The following is a 26,083-nucleotide window of genomic DNA, read 5'->3' on the forward strand; positions in this document are numbered from 1 at the left end:
CTGACCCCCGGGGACTTCGTTTTACCTGGTTTGGTAGCTACTGCAAATGTAACTCTCTCCCGATGACTTTTTAGCTGGCTCACTGTTAGCGCATGGAAACAACTGATTTTTGTAGTGCAACATCACAATCGTGCCTCCTTTAACTCCGGCCTGACTTTTCTGGAGGAGTCTTTGGGTTCCCGGCAGTGTGGCCATCTTGTCGGAGAGCAGACAATGCCGTCCTTCCTCCCCAGGTGGTAGATTTTATGTCTCTTGCAGCGCAGAGTGGGGTGGGCGGTCAGTGTGTGAGCGGGCCTCCCTGCTGAGGAAGGAGCTGTGGCTTTCACCCCTGTGGCTTGTCACTCATGGCCTTTACCGTGTGGACTGCACCCAGCCCGCAGGAAGCCCCAGCCTGTCCTCTGGCTAGCTGGGGCCCTGGACAGGTCCTGGGTAGACTCCAGCCTCACGGTCTCCTTTCTAAAGGGAGACTGACAACTACTCACTCGAGTGCCAAGAGCATCTCTGACCTCCGACACACCAGGGTTGTCCCAGGGTGCTGGCAGGGTGGGGAGCTCCCAGGGTGGGGAGCGGGCACGGGCCGCTCTGAGCGATGCCTCTGTCCTCTCCTTCATGGGGACTTTCGGGGGGAGGAGAGAGGTGGAGTGCAAGGGTTAAATGGTAAAAAGGAGTTCAGGTCAGCTGGACTGGGTGTGGGTCTGAGCTTGCGGGGCCTCCTTCACGGGCAGGTCCGTGAGGTCGCCCTCAGCATGCCTGCCCAGGGAGAGGTGCCCAGGCAGGGGGGTGACCTGACACAGCCACAGACGCGGGGTGGGCGGTCCACTGCCATCGGCCCTCCTCTGCAGATGACTCCGGCTTGTTTTGCAGCGGGGCCTTTTGCTCTTGCATGTAGATGGAGAGACAGTCCCACCCGCTGTCTGCCTCCAGGCTCAGCAACCTCCTACATGAGGGTGAAGCTCCAAACCGGGCTCAGGAGGTTTTCAGGGCCCTGCAGAGGCAGCGGGGGACAAGAGGCCTCCCACCTGGGGACAGTCAGACTGGGACACACTATGGCCCCAAGAGTAGATGGTCAGCCCCTGCCAGGCTAGCTCGGTGCCCCTCCACATGCTGACCCAGGGCAAGTCCAGGGTCTGGCACTGCCCCGTTCTCCTCCTCCACCACACTGAGGCCAGGGTGTCAAGGTGCAGGCTTGGTTGAAGTGGCAAAGCTGTGCGGAACTCACAGGCCACCGTTGAGGCTGGCCAGCCAGTTGTGTCTGTCACCCCGTGGGACAGGTAGGTGGCTGCGACTGTGGCTTAGGAAAGAGTGAGCCTGGGCCGGGTGCAGTGTGGAGGCTCACGTGTGGCCCTCGAGCACTCAGCCTGGCTCTGCAGAGAGCCCGAGGGAGCTCGGTCGGTCCAAGTGGCCTCCACAACATCAGACAGAGGCACAGAGGTGCCTGGGTTGCCTCTCTCAGGCAGTTCCTGTGACAGGTGCCCCAGGGTGAGCAATAGCCCTGTGGTCACACCAGAGCCTCCCAGGCCACCACTCCTTCCTGGACAGGGAGGACATTGGGCAGAAGGAGTCCACGTGCTGCTGGTCTATTCTCACTTGAGAGGTGGGATGCTAGTGTCTGGAGAGCAGGAAGGGGTCGCTCAAGGTGTCACAGGCCAGGATCTCCCAGGAGTGAGATGGTCCAGGTGACTGCCCAGTGCTGGTCCTCCGAGAAGGACTGGGGGTGGGAAGGGAAAGAAAAGCAGCCCAGAGAGCCACAGACGCCTGAGGGCAGGGTCCTGTGTGAGTGGGTGTCCAGGGGGAGGACTGAAGGTCTAAGAATGACCTGGTTCTAGGTGGCTCGGGAGGGGCCAGCCTGGGACACTGTGCTGCCCCAGTTTCCATGCAGATATTTGAGGGGCCGTGGCTCACACTCCGTGCTGCCAGACCAGGAAGCCAAAGTTGTGGGATTCTCAGCCCAGCAGGGGCGCACGACCTCAGTGGACACTAGCCTCGTAATCAGGACAGGTCAAATCAAGCCTGCCTTGCTGTTCAGTCAGAAGTGACCACAGACCTGGGTCCAGGAGGAGCCTGGTGGATGCCTCTAGGAAAGGGTCCTGGGTCTGACCCTCCACTCACAGAAGCCGCTGGCATCTCCAAGCCAGCGTCGGGCGGAGCAGGAGAGGATGCAGCCTCTTACCCAGGGGCCCTGCGGTCCAGGGGCAGCTTCCAGCTCTGCGGCCTGATTCAACCCGTCCACCCCACCGCCGGAGCTCTGGTGCACAGATCCGGGCTCAATAGGGAAATGACGTTTGGATTCCCTAGCTTCCACCTCGGTCCATGCTGATACCACACTGTGGTCACCACTGGGGTGGCTGTTGGACCCCCTTAGTGGACATGTGTCAACCCTGTGAGGTAGAAGCTGCCACCCCCTGGGCCGCCTTCCTGGGGACCCAGGAGATGCTCTGCCCGCGGGAGCTGTTACTGCCCTGCTGTGGCCTGCAGGGGCACACCTATTCCTCTTCCCGGGGTGTCCTCCCGGGCACCTGCCCAGCAGCCTCTACCTACTTCTCTCCTGTCCTCCTCTCCCTCCGACCCACCTGCTGTCCTCCTCCTCCGGTTTGGAATCTCTGGACCAGGGTACCACAGTGCCTGGGCTCCCAGTTAGAGATGCCACAGCCCCAGGAGACTTGGGAGGTCAGCACCATGGACAGGGTCCCTTCCCAAAGGGCAGACTGGCTGGCGGGGGCGGGGAGCTGGCAGGCCTTTCTCCAGGCTGGAGCGGAGAGCAGCCTGGGCCCTCTGCAGGACGGCCTTCCCCACCTCCGCACAGCTGGCGGCCCTGGACGTGGGCTCCTGAGAGCTGGAGCCACAGCGGCCACCATCTGAGGGAGAATTGGCAGAACAGAAAACCCTCAGGAGCCACATCCTGTCTGCTCCTGTCTCTGCTGCTGGCCTGGCACCAGCCTGGCTGCTGGGAGACCACTAGCTCGGCCCAGAGGCCTCAATCGGATTAGGGAAATGGCCTTTCCCACAGCCCTGGCCTCCTCCACCTGTGCCGAACCCTAAGCCCTGGGGAAGGGCCTCCCCGGCGGAGAGGGGTGGGTGTGGGGCCTGGACAAGGCTCACCAGAGACCTTGACACTGTGCGGAGCAGCAGCCGGGGCGGAAAGTGGCTATGGGTCTTCCCAGCACCTTCAAGGTGGACAGATGCTGCCCGCACTCGGGCGCTTGTCGTCAGCAGGACAGGATGCTCCTAGCCCAGGACAGTGCTCCAGCTGGGGGGGGGGGCCGGCTCCGCCCCGGCCCTGGCCCCACCCATGACCTGCGGCCTGGAGCCGCAGCTGGAAGGAAGCTGCCACCGGCTGTGTCTCTCCGACCAGGGCTCTTCGTCCCTCTAGGGTGCTCCACTCTCAGCTGGACAGGGCTGGGGTGGGCTGACCACCCTCAGGCTGGCCCCGCCCTTTCCCGCAGTGGAGGAGTGCGCCTGGCCTCCCTGTGCACGCGGCCTCTCCAACGCCCAGCCAGGTTGAGCCTTGTCTGCCCTCCCTCCCTCTTCCTTTAAACCTCTTGGCAGTTGTAGATGGACAGCACGTCTTTATTTTTGTGTGGTGCCAAGGGTGGAGCCCAGGCCTCACACGTGCGAGGGGAGCGCTCGGCCGCTGGGCTGCAGCCCCAGCCCTGTCCATATTTTTTAACTCTTGGGCATCAATTTGAGTCTGAAGGATTCAAAGTGGGGTGACTCCCTCAGCGTGGGGGTGCGGAGCCACGCCCCGAGCCCAGGCAGAAGCTGAACCACCCGAGCCCTGCTGAGGCTCCCTGCTCTAGGCCAGGAGGGCCGGGACCCGGCGTGGGGCCGAGGGCTTCCCGGAGTTGCACCAAGTCCTCAGCTGGGATGGGGAGGCAGGACTTCACTGTGCATGTCACAGACACATTTGGAAAAGGACAGGGATGTGGCTGCCCACTCTGGCCACCCACGGCTGGTTGCTGGGGCTCTCTGGCTCTCGTGGCCACTGGCACTCACAACCCACAGTTGTGAGTGTTTTCTTGCCACGTAGTTGTGTGGGCAGCAAATATCCTGTTCCTCCCCATGTCTAATGGCCTTCCACTGGCCAAGCTGGTCCCTGTGCTCCCCGTGGACATCTGGCTCCCCCAGCCTCTCCGTGCCTTTCCGTAGAATCAGCCTCCGTCCTGCTTAGGTGAATCTGATTAGGGTGGACACAGAGCCAACTGTCCTCTCCTGCCGGAAGAGGCTTTGGGGGTGGCTGGTGGATAGGGAGGGCTGGGAGTGGGCACCCACGTCCCGCAGGGCCCTCGGTGCAGGGGTACTGGATCCAACTCAGACAAAACTGGGCCCCGTCTCTCCCCAAGATGACCAGACATGGGGTCTCCCCTGGGATATGTGACATGGTGCCTCTGTCCCCCGTCCCCTGGGCTGTAGGAAGGTGCCCGAGAACAACCAGGAGCCAGGGCACTGCCCCCACACAGGCCCCGCTGGCTGCGGGAAGCCCCAGGGGCACGTGGCCCAGAGGGGCTGCAGGGTGCTCTCCCAGTTCAAGGCAGCCTTCCTCTCCGCGCAGGCCACTGAGGCCGTGCCCCACGTGTCTGTCACGGCCACACGGGCTCTTCTTCACCTTAGCAGACAGGGAGGGTTCCATCTCTTAGGGTTCTCCACGGTGCGTTTGGGTGTGAGCTGGGGGCTCTGGGTGGGACATGCCCAGGCTTTGTTTCTAGACACTGGGAAGAGGGCAGGCCGGGGGTCCCCCCTCAGGGCAGGCCATGCCCAGCACTCAGCCTCGCTTCCCTGAGGGGGCTCAGGAGGCCACGTTCCTGCCACTACTGTAAGGCTGAGAAGCTGGGGAGTCGTGGTGAGGGGTCACCCCAATGTTGTCCATCATTTGCCCACCCCAACCCTGTCCTACCACTGGACCTGTGTCCTGGGGCGGGGTCCTCAGATGTCTCCTGTAAAGGCCAGAAGTCACTGATTTTGGCTTTCTGGGCCAGGCGGTCTCTGCCCAAACTATTCAGCTGGTCACTGTAGCCCAAACATGGCCTGAGAGCGCGTGTGAAGGGGCAGGTGGGCCGCAGCAGTAGGCCGGGTGGACTTCACTCCTGGCCGCCGTCCCCTGTCCTGCAGGCTTGACTTCTGGACCATGGACAGACACTGTCCCCAGCACTGTCTGTCCTGGAAAAGTCAGGGCCAAAATAGCCAGGGACCGAGGAGGGTCCACAGCCTGTGCCTCGTGTGGGTGGGACAGGGAGGAGCAGAAATGGAGGGGCCTCACTGTGGCGCGTGTGCAGAGGGAGGCCAGGTGCAGACGGCAAGGAACATGGTCCCCACCCGCCTCTCTCCTCACCACCAGGGGCCTTTGGCAGTGACTGACCATCCCTGGGTGGCCGTGGGCCCTGCAGGCAGCGTGTGGCCAACAGGGCCCCGGGCCATCGTGGGGACCCTGGGGGAGAGCTATCAGGCTAAGAAAGCCCCCCCCCCCCCCCGCCGCCATTCTGTGGCTTAAGATGGCCCCAGGATGGGTCTGCCTGGCGGAGCCGCCCCCCTGGCTCCATCCATCTCCTCCTGCCGAGTGGGCCTGGCCACACTGGAGGTCAGGGCCTGGTCACTCTGCATCAGATGAGACTTGCCCGAGCACCTCATGCTGACCGTCCCACCTGGTAGCTGGCATCTCCTCCCATGGAAATGCCCCACAGAGACCCTTCCCCTGGTGGGCAAATCCCTTCCTGCAGGCACGTGGCTCCTGATTTCCACTGAGCGTCACCAGCTGCCAGGCACCCCTGCCAGACGACCTCGTCAGCCATGTCCCAGGAGTGCGCACGATGAGACCTGTTCCCCTCAGTGGGACTCAGAGTCAGCCGCCGCGCCACGCTCACAGGGATCTACCTGCAGAGCCGCAGCAGAGAGGACCTCGGCACCTCCCCCTGCAGCCAAGGTGGGTGCTGCCCCGCTGATGGGTGAGAGCCTCAGGCGCAAAGGGTTCCGCAGCCTGGACACCGCCTGCCTCCAGGGAAGCTTTGCTCCAGGTGAGAGGTGGCCTGGCTCACCTACCAGGGTCCTTCAGGGCGACCAGGCCCTGGCCTGCCACTACGGCCGCGCACACAGGGAGATGATTCTGCTTTGGTGCCTTTGAAATGGCCACTCGTAGGCTCTTGAGGGCCTTGCTCTGCAATTTCTCCCAGCCCACAGCGGCCATAGAGCACTTGGGCTGCGTCTTCAGAAGGTCCATGGGGTAGGGGGTGGTCAGTGCAGCCATTCTCCTGGAGAACTTATGTTGGCACACGTGTGTGTCTGCGTGTGACTGTGTACATGCAGGTCTCTGTGGTCCTCGGGGGCCCAGGGCTATGTGTTGCCCAGGTGTGTCTGTCTCTGCACACGTGTGTGTCTGCGTGTGACTGTGTACATGCAGGTCTCTGTGGTCCTCGGGGGCCCAGGGCTATGTGTGCCCAGGTATGTCTGTCTCTGCACACGTGTGTCTCTGTGTGTGACTGTGTACATGTGGGTCTCTGTGGTCCTTGGGGGCCCAGGGCTATGTGTGCCCAGGTGTGTCTGTCTCTGCACATGTGTGTGTCTGTGTGTGACTGTGTACATGCAGGTCTCTGTGGTCCTCGGGGGCCCAGGGCTATGTGTGCCCAGGTGTGTCTGTCTCTGCACACGTGTGTGTCTGTGTGTGACTGTGTACATGTGGGTCTCTGTGGTCCTCGGGGGCCCAGGGCTTTGTGTGCCCAGGTGTGTCTGTCTCTGCACATGTGTGTGTCTGCATGTGACTGTGTACATGTGGGTCTCCGTGGTCCCCGGGTGCCCAGGTGTGTCTATCTGTGCACACGTGTGTGCCTGTGTGTGTGAGCCCCCATTTTCACCCCTGTTTTGATGTTGACGCACCCAGGCCGTGTAGGCCACTCTGATATGTAAACACCTGGTGGCTGCCTGATCCGAGTGGCCCTGAGAGCAGGGTCCCGCCAGGTAGCTCTGGAGGACGTTTGGTTCCTGTGTGGTCCTGGCCCGAGCCCACACGCCCTCTGATGGGGTCTTGGGTGGTCCCCTGGGATCTGCCTGCCAGGCCCCTGCAGATGTTGCCATGGGAAGGGGCCTTGGGCTGAGTCTGACCTCCAATAGCCAGGGCCCCTTATTCCTGCTCCCCCAACCTTGGCCACCTGGCCGGGCGAGCTGTCCCAGAGATTCCGAGTGCAAACTGGGGTCTGAGCCAGGAGAGGGCTTTGACCCTCAGCTTTCCGAACACAGGTAGTCATACGCCTTCCAGCCAATTGTGTCCCAGGGTTCAGCAAGGCTCTGACTCCTCGCTCCCAGGGCCTCCCCGCACCAAGTGCAATGTCCCAGACCCGGGCTCTCATCTGGCTCCACCTGGACTGGGCACGGGCAGAGCAGCCCCGTGGCCCCCAGCCACCCGCCCAGCACCTGCACACCCCAGGTTCTAGCCCAGGCTCCACACTGATGGAAAAGTCCCAGAATGACCTTCCCACTGAGCTGGCAGCCCAGTGGGTAACCAACACACACTGGCTCCTACATGAGGCAGATTTAGCTGGTGGTCACCTCCTGTGGACAAGACTGCAGCGTGGGGAATGCCTGAAGACGGAATTCAGGCCTGGGGTTCGACCAGACCCTCTGCAGCAGACTTGAAGCCGAGACTTATCTCTGCCACTGGTCACCATGGGCCTTCAGGCTGGGGCCTCCCCCCGCAGCGTCCTTCCGCCCTGAAGGCTGATTAATCCGTCCTCTACCCTCCATTCCTCCAGCCGCTGGCGGTGGCTTACCTCCGGGTACACATGGGCTTGGTCCCCATGCCAGCCACCCGCAGTGGCCACGCAGTGGGTGGGGGCTGCCCCTGCCCTCTGCCCTCCAGGGGTCTTGGCACACCCTGCAGAGCAGCTGGAGGAGGCTGTTCCCTGCGCGGAGACCACTTCCCTCTGCCTCCTCCCCACCCACAAGAGGAACCACCCCCCTCCTAATAATCTGTTTGTCACAAAGACATAACTGGCTCATTTGTAAGACCGAGCGCCCGGAGGCCGTTCATTGGGGGTTTTTTGTGGCAGAGACGCAATCTCAAAAATCTCAGTTAAATGCCACCAGGCTTTGAGGGAAGCAAATGAGGCATTCATCTTCTTCCCCGCCAGCCTTCCACGTACTCGCGGCCCGTCTGCCTCCTCTGTGGTCAGGCAGGCTGAATGGCTGCGAGTGGGGCTGGCCAGGCCGCTGGGCTGTTTGTCACAATCAGACAGGGACAGACTGACCTGTGGTACCACCTCCTCTGGAGGTCTGCTTCAGAGGAACCAGCAGGCCAGGTGGTGACCCATGCACCCGGATAAAGGGCTGCCCCAGTCTGGCCGGAGCCGGTGGAGCAGGAGGGCCGGCTCCTTCCCCTGTGCACCTGCAGGGTCCTTCTCAGTTGCTGCCCCAGGGCCGTCTGGGGACAGGCTGTGTTCATGTCACTCAACACAGGTGCTCAGACCTAGCGAGGAGTGCCCATTAGGAGGGCGTCCTGCCTTGAGATGGGCCTGGGCTGGAGGGATTGAGGGTAGAGGGTGTATTACCAGCCTTCAGGGCAGAAGGACGCTGCCGGGGGAGCCGAGCCTGAAGGCCAAGGTGACCAGTGGAAACTTCGCAGGCACAAGAGCAGGAGGCAGGCTGCACGGAGGGCAAGCAAGCAGCTGTCCACAAGAGCAGGAAGAATTGGTGGAAATGGTCTTGATAATGTATCTTATTTTACTCAGTAGACAGGTCTTCTTGTTCCAACCTGCAGAAGTATTACGAGGTACCTACATCATTCCTTTCGTGCTGACTTTTGGAAATCTCAGACTAGTGGCCATTGTGGACAGGGCAGCTCTGGGGGCTCTTGGAAGCCTTGCAGAATGATTTCAAGGTGGTGTCCACCCTGCAGCTCCGTGGCAGCACTTGGCCTTGGTGTGTGGTGATTTGGCCTCTACCCTAGAGACCAGTCAGTGGAGACTTGGGGCCTCAGGGTCACCCTTGATTTTTTTTTTTAATTTTTCAGTTTTATGTGAACACAATATATATATATATAAATGTGGTGCTGAGGATCGAACCCAGTGCCTCATGCATGCCAGGTGAGTGTGCTACCACTTGAGCCACATCCCAAGCCCCCACCCTTGATTCTTATATACCAGTACAGAGTGTGTAAGAATCTGCACAAGGTCAAGGTGAGCTACTCATTCTAAACACTGACTGAAGAACTGCCCCTTAGCAGCAGGGCTCAGCTTCCTTCCATCTGCCTGCAGGTGAGTTGGGCTGGCCGCACCCAGGACTTCATGGGTTTTCTTTGCAGAGAAAGGGACACCAGAGTCTTCTGACCTCGATCTTGCCACCTCCACCAGCCCTCTCACACCCTCCTCTTTTCTGCCTTCCTCCACCAGCCTCAAAAATGGACCCCAGTTAGGCCGAGATCTGATGCAGGGCAGGTGGCCAGGTGCCTACGATTGGTGGCATAGACTGGGGTCAGTTGTGGGCCTGGAAAGGGCTTCCCTGACCACTGCAGCCTCCTCAACATGGGGCAGGGACTGTGAAGAGCCCCAGCCTCTGGCTAGACTGACAACTCCAAACCTTCCCACCAGGTGACGAGGTGACAAAATGGCATACGTATTCCCGACAGACCTTTTAGCAAGCTAGGAAGAGAACAACTTTCCGAACCTGGTGAAGGACATCCGCAGAACCCCACAGCTGTGGTCTCACCAACAGTGAGCAACTCAAAGCTTCCCACTAGAGTCAGAAACAAGGTACGGAGATCCCCTAGCACTGCCCTGCTCAACCTCGTACCAGAAGTCCTGCCCAACAAGATAGGAAGAGAGAGAAAAGTGAAAGGTACGTGCATGTCTTAGGAAGGAAGAAAAACTGTTTGCAGATGACCAGAGAATCTATGCAGAAAGTACTAGAGAATGAACAAACTCTTGGAGCCAATAAACAACATTACCCAACTTGCAGGATATAAGGTCAACATACAAGTCGACTGCTTTCCTATATACCATCAATAAACAATTAGAATTTGAAACTTAAAACAGAATGCCACTTATAACAGCACCAAAAAGATAAAATACTTTAGGTGGAAATCTAACAAAATATGTACAGAATCTAGAAGGAAAACTACAAAATTCTGATGCTTAGATCAAGAATCTAAATAAATGAACAGATGATCCATGTTCATGGATAGGATGACTCGACATTATGTGTGAATTCTTCCAAAGTCAATGCACAGACTCAACTCAATCCTGATAAAAATCCAGGAAGTCATTTTGTGGATACTGTTATGGTTGGGATGTGAGGTGTCCCCCAGAAGCTCATAATGAGAAAATGCAAGAAGGTGTAGAGGTGAAAAGATCGGGTTACAAGAGCCTTAACTTAATCAGCAAGTTAGTCCCCTGATAGGAATTAACTGAGTGCTAACTAAGTGTGGGCAGAGGGTGGCTGGAGGAGGTGGGCATGGGGGTGTGCCTTTGGGGTGTGTATTCTGTATCTGGCAAGTTAAGTCTCTCCCTCTGTTTTCTGATAACCATGTGAGCTGCTTCCCTCCACCACACTCTTCCTCTACCATGTTCAGCCTCACCTCGAACCCTGAGGAATGAGCCGGCTGTCTATGGACTGAGACCTCTGACACCTGAGTCCCCAAATAAACTCTTCCTCCTCCAAAATCAACCTTGTCAGGTCTTTTGCTCACAGCAGTGAAAAGTCTGACTAAAACAGATACCAACAACAGATTATGAAGCTTATGTTGAAGGAGGAAAAAACCCTGAATAGTCAACACGCTACTGAAGAGGAACAAGTTGAAGACGGAGGCCACCCGATTCCAAGAGCCGCTCTGGCTGGGTGTGGTGGTGCACACCCGGAAGCCTAGCAGCTCCGTCAGGAGGACTGCAAGTTCGAGGTGAGCCTCACCAACCTCGTGAGATGCTGTCTCATTATAAAAACCTAAGAAGGCCGAGGACGGGCCGTGGTTAAGGGCCCTGGGTTAAATCCCTTGTACTGAATAAATAAACAAACCCACGTGCCCCTCTCAGCCCCAGCGGTCACGACGGCGTGGTGCTGGCTGATGGAGGTAGGTGTCAGGGGGACAGGACTGAGAGCCTGCCACGGACCCAAGTGTGGCCGAGGGTCACTGACAGAAGGGAGAAGGCAGCAGGTGGAGAAAAGGCCTCTATTCCACACATGGCGCTGAGACAACCGGCCACTAGACGTGGAAAACAGGTCAACCATCAGAAAGCCAGCTTCCAGATGGTCCCAGACCTGCATACGAAAGGCAAGTGACGAGACTTCTCGGTGACAACCGGGAGGAAAGGCGAGGTGGGCTGGCAGGGGGTTCCGACAATCGAGAGCCTGGTCCACGAATGAAAAATGTCCCGATAAACTGGACTTCTGTAAAATAAAAAACGCTGGCTCTGCAAATGTCATGCTCAAGAGAACAGCAGGAGGGCACAGGAGGGAGGGGCGCACAGGAGAGAGCCTATCCTACCTGCCCCACCGCCCTGGGCAGCTACCTTCTAGGCCATGACAAGTCTAATTCAGCAACACGAGTTCTCAAGCCCTGATAAGACAGGGAGTAGCCTGAAGTGGTCAGTGCTAAGCTAGAGGCCCACCCAAAAGGCCTCCAACTGGACCACACTCTGCAAAAATAAAAGCTACAGGCAATAACAAGATCAGAGGTGGCCAGGAGTTGGAGGGAGGGTGACAGGTGGAGCACAGGACACTGGGGCAGTGGAACTATTGTGTGTGACAGGTCATCGTGCACGCGCCCAAGCCCACCCAACACACAATGCCAGGCCCTGAAGGTGGGATCTGCCGTCCCAGCCTGAGGCTCTGCCATGCTGGCTCTGTAAACGGTGAGGCCCTTTGCGGGACCCAGCCTCTCCTCTTGGAAGCCCATGTCCAGCTGCAGCCCCATGCTGGGACTGGGGCTTAGAACCACTGCCCAGTAGCCAGCCTGTGGTGGACACTTGACAAGGCCACTTCACTGAACTCCAGCAGCTTTACTCAGGCAGAAGCTGGCGCCAGACCTGCCTGCTGGGTGGGCCCCGTTTCCAGGGAAGGACACCAACTCCAGGTGGTGACAGCCCTGCTGAGTCTCAGTGTCCGCTCCTGGTGAGCTCTGGTGCTTGGGCCGCCCGTTCCCCACGGAGCCCATTTCTGAACAGGGTTCAGAGGGAACAGCATTCCAGTGCTGAGGGGTGACACTCCAATGCTGCACAAGGGCTGCTGGGTCTGCAAGCCTCTCAGCACCGAGGCCCAGCAACGGGCAGCAGGCAGCCAGGCTTTGCCTTGGGCACCAGCTGCTTGGGCAGAAGGCATGGTGTGATCCCAGTGGGAGAGCAACCAAGGTCCTAGGATTCTCCAGGGGTCTCCATGTAAGTGCCTGCAGGTGCCAGGTGTGTGCAGGAGGGACAGCCGGTCAGGCTAGGGCAGCACTCAGGGGCTGCAACTGCGGGACCCCTTGCCACAGCAGGCCCTAGGGGGCAGGAGGCTCAGGCAGAGACGAACCCAGTGGCAGCTGTGGGCAGAGGGTGCCAACATGTCCTAGGGAGGAGGCTTGTGGCCAGCTCCAGGCTCCTTCTGCCTCCTCCTGAGTCACCCATGGGCCTTGCCAGCACTCAGGACTGGGAGTGAGAATGAGAAGGTGGGCAGGACTGATGTGAGGGCACTGCCCAGCATGGTGTCCAGGCCAGGAGGCAGCAGCCACATCCTGCAGCTCAGCGGTATGATGGGCAGCTCCATAGCCACCATGGGGCTGAAAGAGACCCTGGGCAAGGAGATCACCTCCTGCCCCACCTCCCCCCTACTTCCCCACCTTCCCCCTACTTCCCCACCTCCCCCCACTTCACCTGGGTGGGGAGGCCAGAAGGATGACCAGATCCAGGTCCCATCTCGACTGGTCCTGGGGTCAGCTCTGGGCATGGTGTCAGGCCTGGATGGGAGCTTTGTGATCTACATCCAGGCCCTCGCAATCGTTGAGTGTGTCAGCGTCAGCTCTGCACGGGAGCCGTAAGCCTTGGCCTGTGCCCTGGGGAACAGCGGGTTTCCTGGGCCTGGCCAGGCCAGACAGACAAGCATGGCAATGAGTTCTTGTGGCCCCGCAAGGGCTGCCTGGCCTCACTCTGTGTGTCCCTTTGAAGGGTGATTAGGGACCCCCACCATATATCTGCCATGGAACCCCTGAGTGTGACCTTATGTGGGAAAAGGGTCTTGGCAGATGAAGACATCTTTGCAGGGTCTGAGGTGACCCTCCCAAGTCCATGACCGTGTCCTCAGAAGACAGACACTCAGAGGAGGAGATGATGTGTAGCCAGGGCAGAGGCTGGAGAGAGGTGGCCAGGGGCCCACGACACCCCGGAGCCACCAGAGCTGGAGGGAGCCTGGCCTGTGACGCCCTGCACCTGGGCTGTCAGTGTGGAGAGCTGAGGGAGTCAGTGTCCTTGGCTGGAGCTGGTCTCGCTGTCACTGCAGCCGAGGAGGCTGAGCTGTGTGCTCTGAGATCCTGGGTTCCCCGGCCTGTGACTGGCACAAAGGTGGGGGCTGAGCTGTCCCAGCTTGAATGTCCGCCCCTGGCGGGTTTGGCTGGGAGCGTTCTGAACGTCTCCAGCCGATCTGACAAATGCAGGTATTTTTTTTAATTTATTTTTTAGTTCTCGGTGGACACAACATCTTTGTTGGTATGTGGTGCTGAGGATCAAACCCGGGCCGCACGCATGCCAGGCGAGCGCGCTACCGCCTGAGCCACATCCCCAGCCCAAATGCAGGTATTTTTAATACATTAGGCTTCTTTTAAACAAGCTGTCAGGAAAATTAATCACAGGAAGTTTAACCAGCGTTAACCTGCCTGAGAGCCCGGCAATTACCGGCTTCCCGTCAGCAGGCAGGTCTGACAGCATGGGGCCCTGGAGGCGCCTTGCTCAGGGTTCCAGAAACCATCCTCAGCTTGAGGCACCTGTGCTGACCCCACATCACCACGTCAGTGTCTGAGCAGCTGCCTGGGCCTGACGGTGCAGGGGGCTGGAGCGTCCTCTGAGCCCAGGCCCCTGGTACCAGATCCCTGGTCTGCCCATCTCCTCAGATGCAGTCCAGCCCTGTGCAGTGGCTCTAGTCCCCTGAGGTGCAGTTCATCTCTGCAAATGGGCCTTCACACTCATGCTGGGCCTGTGGGGACTGAGGGGCCATGGGGACAGCCACCCCCCCTGCCTCTTATGAGCATGGCTGCCAGCACAGGGACACAGCATGGCTCCGCCCTTACTCCAGGGTGCTCTCGTCCATCTTACGGGGACATGGGGCCTCCCTCCTGACCTGCTCTCAGGGGAGGATGCCCTGGAGACCACTTGGTGAGGCCCAGAGGGATCTGCGTGCTTTTCCCTGGGGGAGCCCGCTCCCCAGGCCCGTCAGTGGGGGGGCACCGGGTGATGTCCTGGGGTCCCCTTACTGAGGACAGTCTGGGTGAGGCAGACTCCATTTGGAACTAGGAGCAGCTTCCTGATAACTGCCTTTCTGAACGCGGCTCCCCTCCAGGTTGGGGACAGGCCCTAGGAAGTGCCTGATATTCTGGCTTTCCCTGGCTGAGCACATAGCCGACCTGCCTAGGGGCCACCTGACTTTCATTTCTGTGAACTGGAAGGGCTTCCGAGGGGCTGACAGAGAGGCATCCAGCTGCTTCTCCCCCATTTGATCAAATAGCACGAAATGAACTTTTCCTTCTTCCACTGTCTGCCTGTCTCTTACGCAGGAAGGTGGCTGATCCTGGCCAAGCGGGATCCAGGCAAGGTCCCCGGCTGCGCTTCCCATCAGAGAAGAGGTCCAGGCTGCCCCGTGCAGGAAGGGCTCTGTGCTGGACAGGACCTGCCCCTGCTGGCTACTCTGTCTTTGGAGGGTGCGGGGAGAGGCCAGTGGCCAGTGCCTGGGGCGCAGGGATCCTGTCAGATCCAGGTCTATCAGCCAGATGCGAAGGCTCCCTCTTCCCCTCCAGGCAATAAATAGTGACCTCGACAGCCGCTTCCTACTGTGCACATCCTGCTGGGCGCAGGGCCCGAGGAGACAGGCGTACAAATGAGCCAGCCCTTGCCTGGCTCCAGACCAGCACAGCCCCAGATGGTGGATGGGCTCCCAATGACAGGACCCAGACGTGCTTTGTGTCGCTCCTGGACCCTGGGAGCAGGGAAATCATGCTCCCGTCACAGCATCGGTAGGCCTGCCGTGAGCACTCGGTCTTCCCAAACAGGGATGAAAAGTGCCAGTGCTCTTCCAACCTCCAGGGGCAGAACCGAGTGGTGTCTTTTTAAATAGAGGAGCTGTTTTAAGTTCCAAGAACACAAAGCTCGCCGAAGGACACTCTTAACCTTTAAATACGTCAAAGGAGAGTTATTGAAATTTACAATAAATTCACCTTTTCACAGACAACGGGCTAAAAATGTTTTAAAGTCCAAACAATGCTGCTCTTTTTTATAAGCCTCGGTGTAAGATTTACTCAACGCCGCGCTGTCCCTGACTTTGTTTCTAAGGTAATTATGTTTCTTTGCTATGTATTCTCTTGCAACACTGTTTTAATAATTCCTTTGACCTGAAGTCTTTCATCTTAAGCTGCCTCAGATATTTTTGAGTGCTTAAAGCAGTGTTGAAAGTGTACAGAGGCCTGCGTTTGGGGTCCTGGACTAGCTCTTCTGCCATAAGCAACCATAAAACCCACTCAGTGCACCAGGTGTCCTATGCAGACACTGGACGGGCCTTGGACTGTGCTCTCCACAGTAGGGGCACCAAGGAGACCTCCACTGGCCCTCGCGTCCCGGGTTTTCCTGATGGAGTCTGGGCCAGATGCGGCTCCACAAGCTGAGGAGGCATAGCTCGGGACGGGACCCTCAGAGAGGGGACCTTGCAGAGTGAGGTGGGAGAGGGACCCGCAGGGGCCAGCTCAGAGGCCTAGGCAGGGCTTTCCTGTGGGTGCCGGGCCGCTGGGCTGTGTGCAGACCAACCCCAGGAGAGGCTGGCCAGAAGGCAGTGGGCATTCATAGAGGCTGGAGCTGGAGAAGAGGCCTGTGGACACACCACACCTGCAGCAGAGGGGCCAGGAAGTGAGCTCAGAGGGAGGACACGCCCAGAGCGAGGCCCAGCAGGCCTGAAGTAAATCCCTGATCCAGAGAGACCTCAGAGGAGCCCTCCTGGGCCTTCACTTGTGATCTGCACTAACATCTGCACTTGGTGAAGCAGAAATCAAGCCTGCACAGCACAGGACGGGTGGTCTGCACTGGACCGCCTGCCCAGGGGAGAACCAGCACTCTTCAGAGGAAGATAACAGAACCCAGAGGCTTTGTGATGTGGCCTCTACAACATCCACTGTGAGTAAAAAACTGCCAGATACAGAAAGAAATAGGAAGATGTGACCCACTGGGAAGGAAAGAGCAGCTTCCGGAAACAGCCCTCAGAGCAGGCCAGGTGGAAGGAGCACCAGGCGCAGCTGGGCACCAACAGCCCTCCTCAGGCTGAGCACCCGGGAGGCAGATGGACGGTCCCGCAGCGACACTACAGGAAAAGCACCCACAGCTGGGCCTGAGAAGTCAACGGGAAACAGCCCGGGCACCTTGGCTTCCTAGCCAGCCAACAGAGAAAAGGAGCCGACACGGAGAGTGTGGAGGAGTCTGAGAGGAGAGGGTCAGAACGAGGGTCCCCTGACCTGAACCCACACACAGCCTGGGATTGCCCTGAGTGACCCGCGTGGAAGACACCTAAAGGACTCAGAACTGCCACCAGGACCAGGGCGGCACTCTCCTGGGGAGGAGCCGAGCAGCCTGGCAGAGGGTGCAAAGCCGGGACGCACTTTGCGATTGCCACCGACAGAGGGTGAGGGAGAAGCGGCAGCCTGCCCGGGGCCGGCTGCCTGCTGCAGGGAAACCCCGCAGCCGCCACGGGCCTCAGCGCCAGGCGCCACAGCGGCACTCAGAACACTCGGGAAGCAGCACAAGGGCGCCCCAGGCCAGCCAGGAAATGCACCTCTCCTGGAGGGCCAGAGGCAGGAGCCACGGGGACAGGCGGAAAGACAGACAGGGAAAAAGAAGACGTGCTGAAGACCAACCACAACTAGGACTCCAGAGTGCCACCCCTCCAGCTAGGGGGCCTAGCACAACTGCCCAGCCACAGCAGAGCCGCAGGAGCTGCCCACAGGCACGACCTCCGCCCCACAGGCTGAGCCGGGGACCTGACACGAACCCAAGAGTCTCTGAGCGTCACAGGATGAAGTTAGAGATGGATATACCCAGACGTTTGGAAACTTAAAAACACATTTCTAAATACCACAAAGGTCAAAGAGGGAGTTGCAACTGAAATCAGAAATCTCTTTAACTAAATAAGCATAAGAAGTTTCAAAAGATCTGAGACGCCACCGATGTAACGCTTAGGAGGAATTTTATAGCATTGATTGTTTACATTAGAAAAGAACAAAGGTCTTAAATCAACAATATAAGCTTCCACCTTAAGAAATGTAGGAAAAAAGGGCAAATTAATCTCCTAGCGAGCAGGGAAGGAAGAAGGAAGGTTAGAAATAAAACAGGTCACAACAGAAGGTCAACAGAAGCGCCGTGAAACCGAAGCTGACGTCCCAGGAACAGCAACGTCACACACTCCCAGCGGTGCCGACCCAGGAAGGGGAAGGCCTGTGGTCAGCCTCAGGAATGGAAAAGGAGACGTCACAAGGGTCAGGAAGAGCCCCGTCAGCAGTCTAGGCCCCAAGCTTGACCACACGGGCCAAGTGCACCAACTTCTCACAAGGCAGACTGCCAACTTACTCAAGAAGAACTGCGGCACCTCGCCAGAGCCTCACAAACCCCGCGCCCGAGGGCTTCTCGGGAGAGTCCCATCAGGCCTTCAAAGGAGAACTGTTGTCCCCACAGTCCCTTCTAAGAACTCAGGTAGGCAGTCCTCCCCACGCACTTCACGGGGACAGTATTAACCGATAGCAAGACCAGACAGAAAACTCCCGATGACACAGCAAATGCACAGCTCGCGAGGTTTCTCCAAGGGATGCGTGGCCGGCTCCGCATCAGACAGGAACCAACGCTCTTCACCACAGGCGCTGAGAGGAGTCACATTCATGGGGACAGAGGGCAGAACATGGTTTCCAGGGGGCATGGGACAGGTGAGTGGGTAGTCATGCTTAAGGGCACAGAGTTCTGTTTGGGAAGATGGAAGTTTCCGGAGTTGGATGGTGGAGGTGGTCACGCAGCAGTGTGAATGTGCTTAATGGAGCTTACCCTTAAAATGGTTAAAGTCACGTACAGTGTGGCACCGTGAACGAGTGGTCAAGATGATACCCTGTGCTGACTGACCAACAGGAGCCACATGAGAAGCACAAAATCAGTGCCCAAACCCCGACACCCGTTCATGATCAAAACCTCCCAGCCAACCAGGAAAGGAAGGGACTCACTTGATGAAGAGCATCTCATCAAAACTTAAATAAACCAAAATCTTCATATTTAGAAAGACTCAAGAGCAAAGCAAGGAGGTTGCTCCTACCACTCCTAGTGACCGCTCCCTGGAAGCTGCAGTCCCACCAATGGGGCATGTGAAGCAGAAAACTCCCCCTCCAGATAGCCCTCTCCATGGGGCACTCCAAGGAACCCGAAACCCATCTAGATCAGGAAGTGTGCTTATCACGGCTGTGAGACACAAGTCAGTATACAAGGGCCATTATGTACACTGGCCATGAAAAATAAAAAATATAAACACTTTTTAAAAGTCATGTATGGTAACACCCAAAACAAGAATACTTAGAAATCGAACAAAATATGTTTAGGACTTATATGCTGAAAATTCCTACTGTGTGAAAGAAATCAAAGACCCAAATAAATAGAGAGATGTACCATCTTCACAGATTGGGAAGTTGATGTTAAGATGCCAAGGCTGGCTCCCCTACGTATTAACATAACCCCAACCAAAGTCCCTGCAGGATTTTCACACATACTAACAAACTAATTCTAAAAGCAGGTAGAAGGAAAAGAAATTAAAATAAAAAAATTGGAAAAAAAAGAACAAAATTGAAGGCCCAGGCTAACCAAATGACTCACTGTCAAACGACAGGAATCAGAGACAGATCAGGGGCAGGTGAGGGTCTGGGCACAGAGCACTCGGCTGTGCTCAGCTGATGCAGCCTGACCAGGCTGCAGAGAGACTTCAGTGGGGCAAATGTCACTTCTTCACAAGGGGCGCTGGGGCATTTGGAAACCGATACGCAGGGTCTTGAAGTGTCTATACCTCGCACGCCATAGAAAACTCACAAACGTGAAACTGCAGCACTTCCTTGGCTCAGGCAATGAGGTCTGAGACACGGATGCCAAAAGTTCAATCCATGAAGTTCCTATGAGTCGGAATTTGTCGATGTGACAAGATTTCACTGTGTAGATACAGTGTTAGGAGAGGGCAAGGACAAGCCCCTCTTTGGAATGGAATCATGAGCCTGATAAGGGACATATAGGCAGAGGACGTAGGAACCCTGGAGATGGAACCCTGAGAAACCACCACCCAGCTTGGGGCAGAGCCCGACCCAGACCTGTGGCTGCCGACCACCTGGGAGATGGGCAGTAACCCTGTCGGCAAGTGAAAAGTGGACCCATGGCAGGACACCCATGGGAACCTACCAGAGACCACAGTGCCAGGTGACCCAGCAGCAGACAGCACTCCCAGAACACTGGTGGTGTCCCAGAAAGCCAACCCCTGCTCCCTGTAGGGCCCACAGTGGGACTCCTGCGTGTTTACTTAAGGAAATGGAAGCTCGTGCTTGTGCGGAGCCCAACTGGTGGACGCTGGTACATACCCAAATGGTCAGGATCACCCCAAACTGCAAACGGCCTGAGCGTCCTCAGCAGACAAACGGCAGAGCAGTATGTGCAGCCTCCACCCCATGGAGCTCGACTCCACAGCACCAAGGACACCCCACCCAAGGCCGCGTGTGCCTGTGTGGCAGGGGCTCTGTGTGCCTCGGACCCCAGACCCCAGAGGCCACAGCCCCCGGCTTCATTTGCTCCCATCCTGGAAAAGGCCTGGCCGCAGGGAGCAGGGGGGGTTGGCTGTTGCCAGGGGCCAGGAGCAGTGGTCGGCTACAGAGCACAGAGCAAGGTTGCGCAGGGGACGCTCCAGCGTGTGCCGCGGGGGCTCACGTTCTGTGCATTAGTCAAAGCACGGAAACAAGCAAGCAGAGTTTACCGTATGTAAACCGAAAAACAAACTCGAAAAAGAGGAACACGGGTCTAGTATTGGCCGGTCTGCCCTGCTCGTCTACATCGCCTTGACCAAGCGCGTGGGGCGCTGCAGCAGCTCCCTGGCCAATCTCTCTGACCCAGGAGTGCTTCCCCACAAGGCAGCCACGCTGCAGGAGCTCGGGAGCCACTCATTTTCCTAGCATAAGAACCACACTGGTGTTAGGCCTGGCCTGACCTGCCCAGTCACTCTGCCACCTGGGCTCCCTTGCTATTCCTTGGACACACCAGCACAGAGCCGTGTGTTTCGCCCCTCTGCGGGGAGTCCTCCTTTCCCACACCACTGATGCTGTGTGCGTCCCTGAGACCGTCACCTGTGAGCCGTCGACCCTCCCTTCCTGCCTCCCGCTCTCTGCTGCCGTACAGCCTGCGATTCCTGGACTGCACCCACTCCCTGGACTCACCTGAGCTCCCTCAAGGCAGAGACTTCACCAGTTTAGTTGGTGGCCTATGTGACCTGCAGGCAGTGGGAGCTCCAGGGACAATGGAAGGAAGGAAGGAGGGGGGGAGGGAGGGAAGGACAGGGGCATCTCAGACCTGCAGGAGAACCCCAGCTGTGGTTCTGGAGAGGCCTGGCCTGGGCCTCGCCTCAGGCAGCAGATGCTTCTCAGTGGAGGTGGACAGACACGGCCCTGAGGGCGTGGGAGCTATGGCAGGACACTGGGGGTGGGTGGTGGCACGACGCCACCTGCAGCCTGGGGAACCTCTGGGAGGAAAACTGCTCGGGCACCCCCTGTATCAGTGGTGGCACCTGCATGGCCTGCTGTCAGCTTGAGCGGCCGGAGCCCTGTGTGCAGGACACTGAGCCTTCTCAGCCCAGGTGCCACCACAAGCCCTTCATCGACAGCCACAGAGTAACTGCGACCTCCAGGTAGGCCTGCTCCATCTGCAGCCCCCAGCCGGGTGACAGCAGCTGAGAGTGGCATGAAAGGGCCACCTGGGGGCTTCTTGTCCCCTGGTTTCCTCTGGTTCTTTTGGGCACTGGGCTCTAGGTGGCCATCCAGGGTAGAAGACCCTGCAGAAAGCTGTTAGGGGGTGGGGCCTCAGACCTGCCCCCACTGCAGCTCCATGGCCTCCCCTGGCCTCCACTCAGGGAGCTTCCATGAACACCCAGGGCACAGCCCCCACAGCCAGGACACAGGACGCCCCTCGCGGCTAATAGCCCTCGGCCATCCCTCTGTGCCTGTTGCTCTAGCTGTGCCTTTTCAGGTGTCACATGGTTGGAATCCACAGTGGCCTCCGGGCCTGGCCTCCTGCACTCAGCCTGAGGTGTCCCTCAAACCTGAGTCTGAAGGAAACCTGAGAAGAGGCCTGCGGTTACCTGAGAGCGGGTGGCCAAGTCCAGACAGGACAAGGGACATGGCAGGACAGGGGCAGGGGCAGGGGTGGAGCAGGGGGTGGAGCCGGGGGTGGGGCAGGGGCAGGGGTGGAGCAGGGGGTGGAGCCAGGGGTGGGGCAGGGGCAGGAGCAGGGGGTGGGGCAGGGGGTGGAGCAGGGGCAGGGGATGGAGCAGGGGCTGGAGCAGGGGGTGGAGCAGGGGCAGGAGCAGGGGGTGGAACAGGGGGTGGAACAGGGGGTGGAGCAGGGGCAGGGGATGGAGCAGGGGCTGGAGCAGGGGGTGGGGAAGGGGGTGGAGCAGGGGGTGGGGCAGGGGGTGGAGCAGGGGCAGGGGATGGAGCAGGGGCTGGAGCAGGGGCTGGAGCAGGGGGTGGGGAAGGGGCAGGAGCAGGGGTTGGAGTAGGGGCAGGGGTTGGGGCAGGGTGTGGAGCAGGGGGTGGGGCAGGGGCAGGGGCAGGGGCTGGAGCAGGGACGGGGGTGGGGCAGGAGCAGAGGCAGGGGGTGAGGCAGGGGGTGGGGCAGGAGCAAGAGCAGGGGCAGAGCAGAGGCAGGAGCAGGGGCAGGGGCAGGGGTGAGGCGGGGCAGGGGTGAGGCAGGGGTGAGGCAGGGGCAGGAGCAGGGGCAGGGGCAGGGGTGGAGCAGGGCAGAGTGTGTTTTTGATGGGGAGGGGACAGTTTCTGGGACTGAGGCAGCAATAGCACCATGTCAACAGTCAACAGTCCCTGTCAATGCGGACGTCTGCAGGTGTCAGGACCCCTGACACTGTGGGGATTCTGTCCCAACAAATAAGAAGCTCAGGACTTTCCTTCTCTTAAACACAAGCACAGGTGACCACATGGGACTGTTTCTGTGGTCTGAAGTGCCCCTCTGCCCTTGCCCTGCTTGTCTGAGGGGCCTGCCTGTCCTGCTTGTGACCCCGGGAGCTCCACGGGTCACATGGAGGGCTCTCAGTCAGCCTCTTGGTGTCCCCAGGCCTCACTGACACGGTGCATGCTCACGCTCCAACGGTCCTGGCTGCTGTCCTGGGCACTTGAGGGGCCGTGCCGCAGAGCCGAGGGTGAGCTTCCAGACCCTTTGTTCCTGGAGATGAATGTCCTTGGAATGCCACCACCTTGTCTGACTGCAGGAGTGCCCCATGCTTGGGTCTTGAGGCCCTGGACTGCTCTGAGGCACTCACGCCTGGGACCCCCTGGGCCAGAGCCAGCCCCACCAACTCCGGGCCTGCGCGCCCCCACGCTCCACCCGGCACACCTGAGAGGATCAGATTGGACCTGCCTGTCTGAGCACCTCTGGGCTGTGTCCCCCTCCAGCCTCGCGGTGGGCACAGGTGGCTCTGGCCTCTGCTCCACCTTCTGGACACCAGATCCAGGTGTGGACCCTGCCTGGCCGCCTTGCACACCCTGTGTCTACCACCTGGCCCCAACAGGCAGGCCAGCGCCAGTGCTATGACACAAGCCCACCTCTTCCGCACGTGGCCCCTCCTCCTCAGGGCCTTGCAGTGACACTTGCTGTCCGAACACCAGATTCTCCTCCTCGGGCATCTTAGGCTTTTTTAAACCCTTTTTGGATCAAGATTGGTCTTGAATTCTGGCCCACTTGGTCCTCCTGCCTCAAGCTCCCAATTGCTAGGACTAGATGTGGCCATTGTGCCCAGCTCTAAAAACTTTAAGCTTGAAACATTTCAAACATATACAAAAAATCAATCCCCACTTTCCACCACAGCAGACTCGCGGCCAGTCTGCTTCATCACAGCCCCCCGTGTCCCTGTGTCCAGACAGTAAACGGCATTCTGTCTGTAAATCTCTCTGTATGTGCCTCTAAGAGATAAGGGCGGTTTTTAAAACTCTACCCAGGTAGCTGCAGAACAAACAGCCGGGGGCACCCAGGAGGTGCCGTCACCCGCCCAGAACCTTCACTGCTTCTGGCATGAAGGAGGACCGCAGGCTGCCAGTTCGGTTTCTCCGCAGGGGAAGCTGGCAATTTGTCCCAGGCACTGCTCGCCCCTGGGTTTTGCTGAGGGCATCCTAATGCTGGGTCTCCCCCGTTCCTTGTCCCCTGCCTGTCCTCTGAGCCGGTAGCTGCATCCAAGGGCTCTGCCAGGCTTGATTTCCATGTTTCCCTCGAAGGCTTTGAGAGGGCTGTGAACAAGCACCTGGACTCAGCCCACCCACTCTGTCCTCTGCGACGTCAGCTGCAGAGAACCAGCACCTGCGCTGGTGGCTCCAGGATTGCATGTGGTGGTTTCTGACGCTCTGCTTCCTTCTTCCTTTGTTAACCCGGGTGTGTGGTACTCAGATGCTACCCCTCACTGGAGGGCTATTCCAGAGCACCCTTTATACAACAAAGGCAGCAACGTGCTTGTGCCCCTGCCTGCAGAGGGACACTGAATCCAGACTGGACGCAGTGCATGGTGCCCAGTGCATGTGTGTGCTCTGTGTGTATGTACACACGACCTGCGTGCATAGGCCCCAGGCCTCGGGACACTGGACTGGAGGTGATCAGGGCCTCCTAGGCCCTCGCACTGTCCTTAGGTAAATGAGAGCCCATGTAGGGGCAGCATGTGTCAAGTTTTGTGGCCTGGAACTCAGAGCTGGTGGCTGCGCTAGGACTACCCTGGGGCTGGGGGTTGGATGGGGTACAGTGAGGCCTTGGGCAGATTGAACTAGACACCCAATTCCCTCAGACCGCTGCTATCTGTCCCCAGCTGGCCCGTCTTCCCCACGCAGGTGTGCACACTTAGTACACACTCCCTGGTTGGGTGAACCCAAGACCTGCCTGAGCTGCTGCCTGTCCACCAGCCCCAAGGCCAGCAACACAGAGCTGTGACATCTAAGGCCAGAGCAGGAGGCTGGCCTGGACTATGTCAGGACCACCTTGGACTCAAGGTGGAGCCATGTGGTCAGGACCACATGACCGTCCTAGAGGAACCCTTGGGCACCCTGTAGGTCCCCCATTCCCCAGCTCCTCTTCCCAGCCACCTTGCTGGCCCCAGCAAGGGTCTCTGTCCTTTGGGAGAAGCCTGGCATCATGTCCTGGCCACCCTGCCCTGTGTCTGCCCCCCACCCCCCACACTCAGGCTGCACACTCAGAAAGCACCTGGCTGGCTCTCCTCAGCAGTGATGCTTCCAAGTTGCTCCGAAACTCCACCACCAACACCCAGCTTGCTTCCAAACATGCCTTCTGCTTGCAGATGCCCAGGACAGAGCCTCATGGATGTGGAGGACGGCAGACCTTGTGGGGGACACTCAAGCTGGGAGAGGCCTCCTGGTTTGGAAGGTGGGGCCATTTTATTGGCCAACACATTAACTCTTCCAAACGCTATCAGTGAGAGGGAGATGCTGGGTAAGGATGCCCCACCTTGGGCCAGGTGCTGTAGAGAGTGGTGTTCACATGGGCACTGCGCACAGTGATCCCCCTGCAACCACTCCTAAGGCGGCGGACGGTGGTGTGGCTGGGAGGGGTGGTCAGAGCCTCTTCTCAGGAGCTTGCTTTTCAAGCACACTGCTGTGCTCTGGACTCTGGGAGCCTGGTCAGAGCCTCAGATGAAAGAGCGTCCTTGTAATCAGCCGCTCCAAGAACACAGCCAGGCCTTCAGAGAGAAAGGGAGGTGCCGGGGAGGCCAGTGAGTGCTAAGTGGACCTTACAGAGCTGCCTCTGCTGAAGTCGGAGCCCTTCCCAGGGTGGACGCTCAACAGGCATCCTTAAGGGGACCAGTGACCAGGACCAGGCTGAATAGGCCTCCCAACCTGCCCAGCAACAAAACCAGATGAATGGCACTTGGAGAGGCCAAGGGATATTGTGGAGGGTCCCCAGGCATCAGGAGAGAGAGGATGCTTCTGGGGGCCAATAGCTGATGGGGGCTGAGGCAGTCCCCCCATCCCTCCTCTGCTGCTGGTGATTGGAATAGTCCAGGCTGCTCCAGACGGAGCTCAGGAGCTGGGAGGCCTGGGCTATGCCCAGGTGGCTCCTGGGGCAGATGCCACCTGACATGTCAAGTCAAACCTGCAGGGGAAGGTACTGAGTATGCGGAGGGCACCCCCCGGGCAGAGCCCACAATGGACCTGGCCTGGGGAAGGAAAACAGAGGGGGAAGGTAATTCTCACCGTCCACCACAGGGGGCATCCTGTTTGCTTCTGCCTCTGGTGTGGGGAGGGCCCTGCTGCATCCCAGTGAGGGCCCTTGAGTGGGGACACTGGGAGCCACAAGTTCTGTGTGCAGCCATTGGGGACCAAGAGTTTATCTGCCCCTATGATGCATGTCGGAAGTGGCCGGCAGAGGGTCAAACCCAGGGATTGACAGCCAGATGACAGCTGTCCCTGCCCTGACACTTCTGCCCCTAAGCTACACCTCACCATACTGGGGCTTCCAAGGCAACTGTGGAATTCTGTTGGAGGCTGCCTCCGCTGGTGAGGGCCAGCCAGATGGGGACAGTCAGCCGGCCCCTTGTCAGTGTGGCACAGCACACAGACCCTGCCCAGGCCCCCCACCCCTGCCTTCTTTACCCACCCAGGGGTGGAGGAAAGCCT

General features: G+C 58.7%; 1 protein-coding gene across 1 annotated transcript in view; it reads right to left on the reverse strand.

Annotated features, from left to right (window-relative positions):
• Nucleotides 1–26,083, reverse strand: part of NTSR1 (neurotensin receptor 1) — a gene marked incomplete at both ends in the record, with an annotated part of 33,392 nt that overhangs the window by 5,690 nt on the left and 1,619 nt on the right. The window lies entirely within an intron of this gene.

Source organism: Spermophilus citellus, assembly GCF_964194105.1.
Source record: "Spermophilus citellus genome assembly, chromosome: 4".
In the NCBI taxonomy this organism is placed as follows: Eukaryota; Metazoa; Chordata; class Mammalia; order Rodentia; family Sciuridae; genus Spermophilus; species Spermophilus citellus.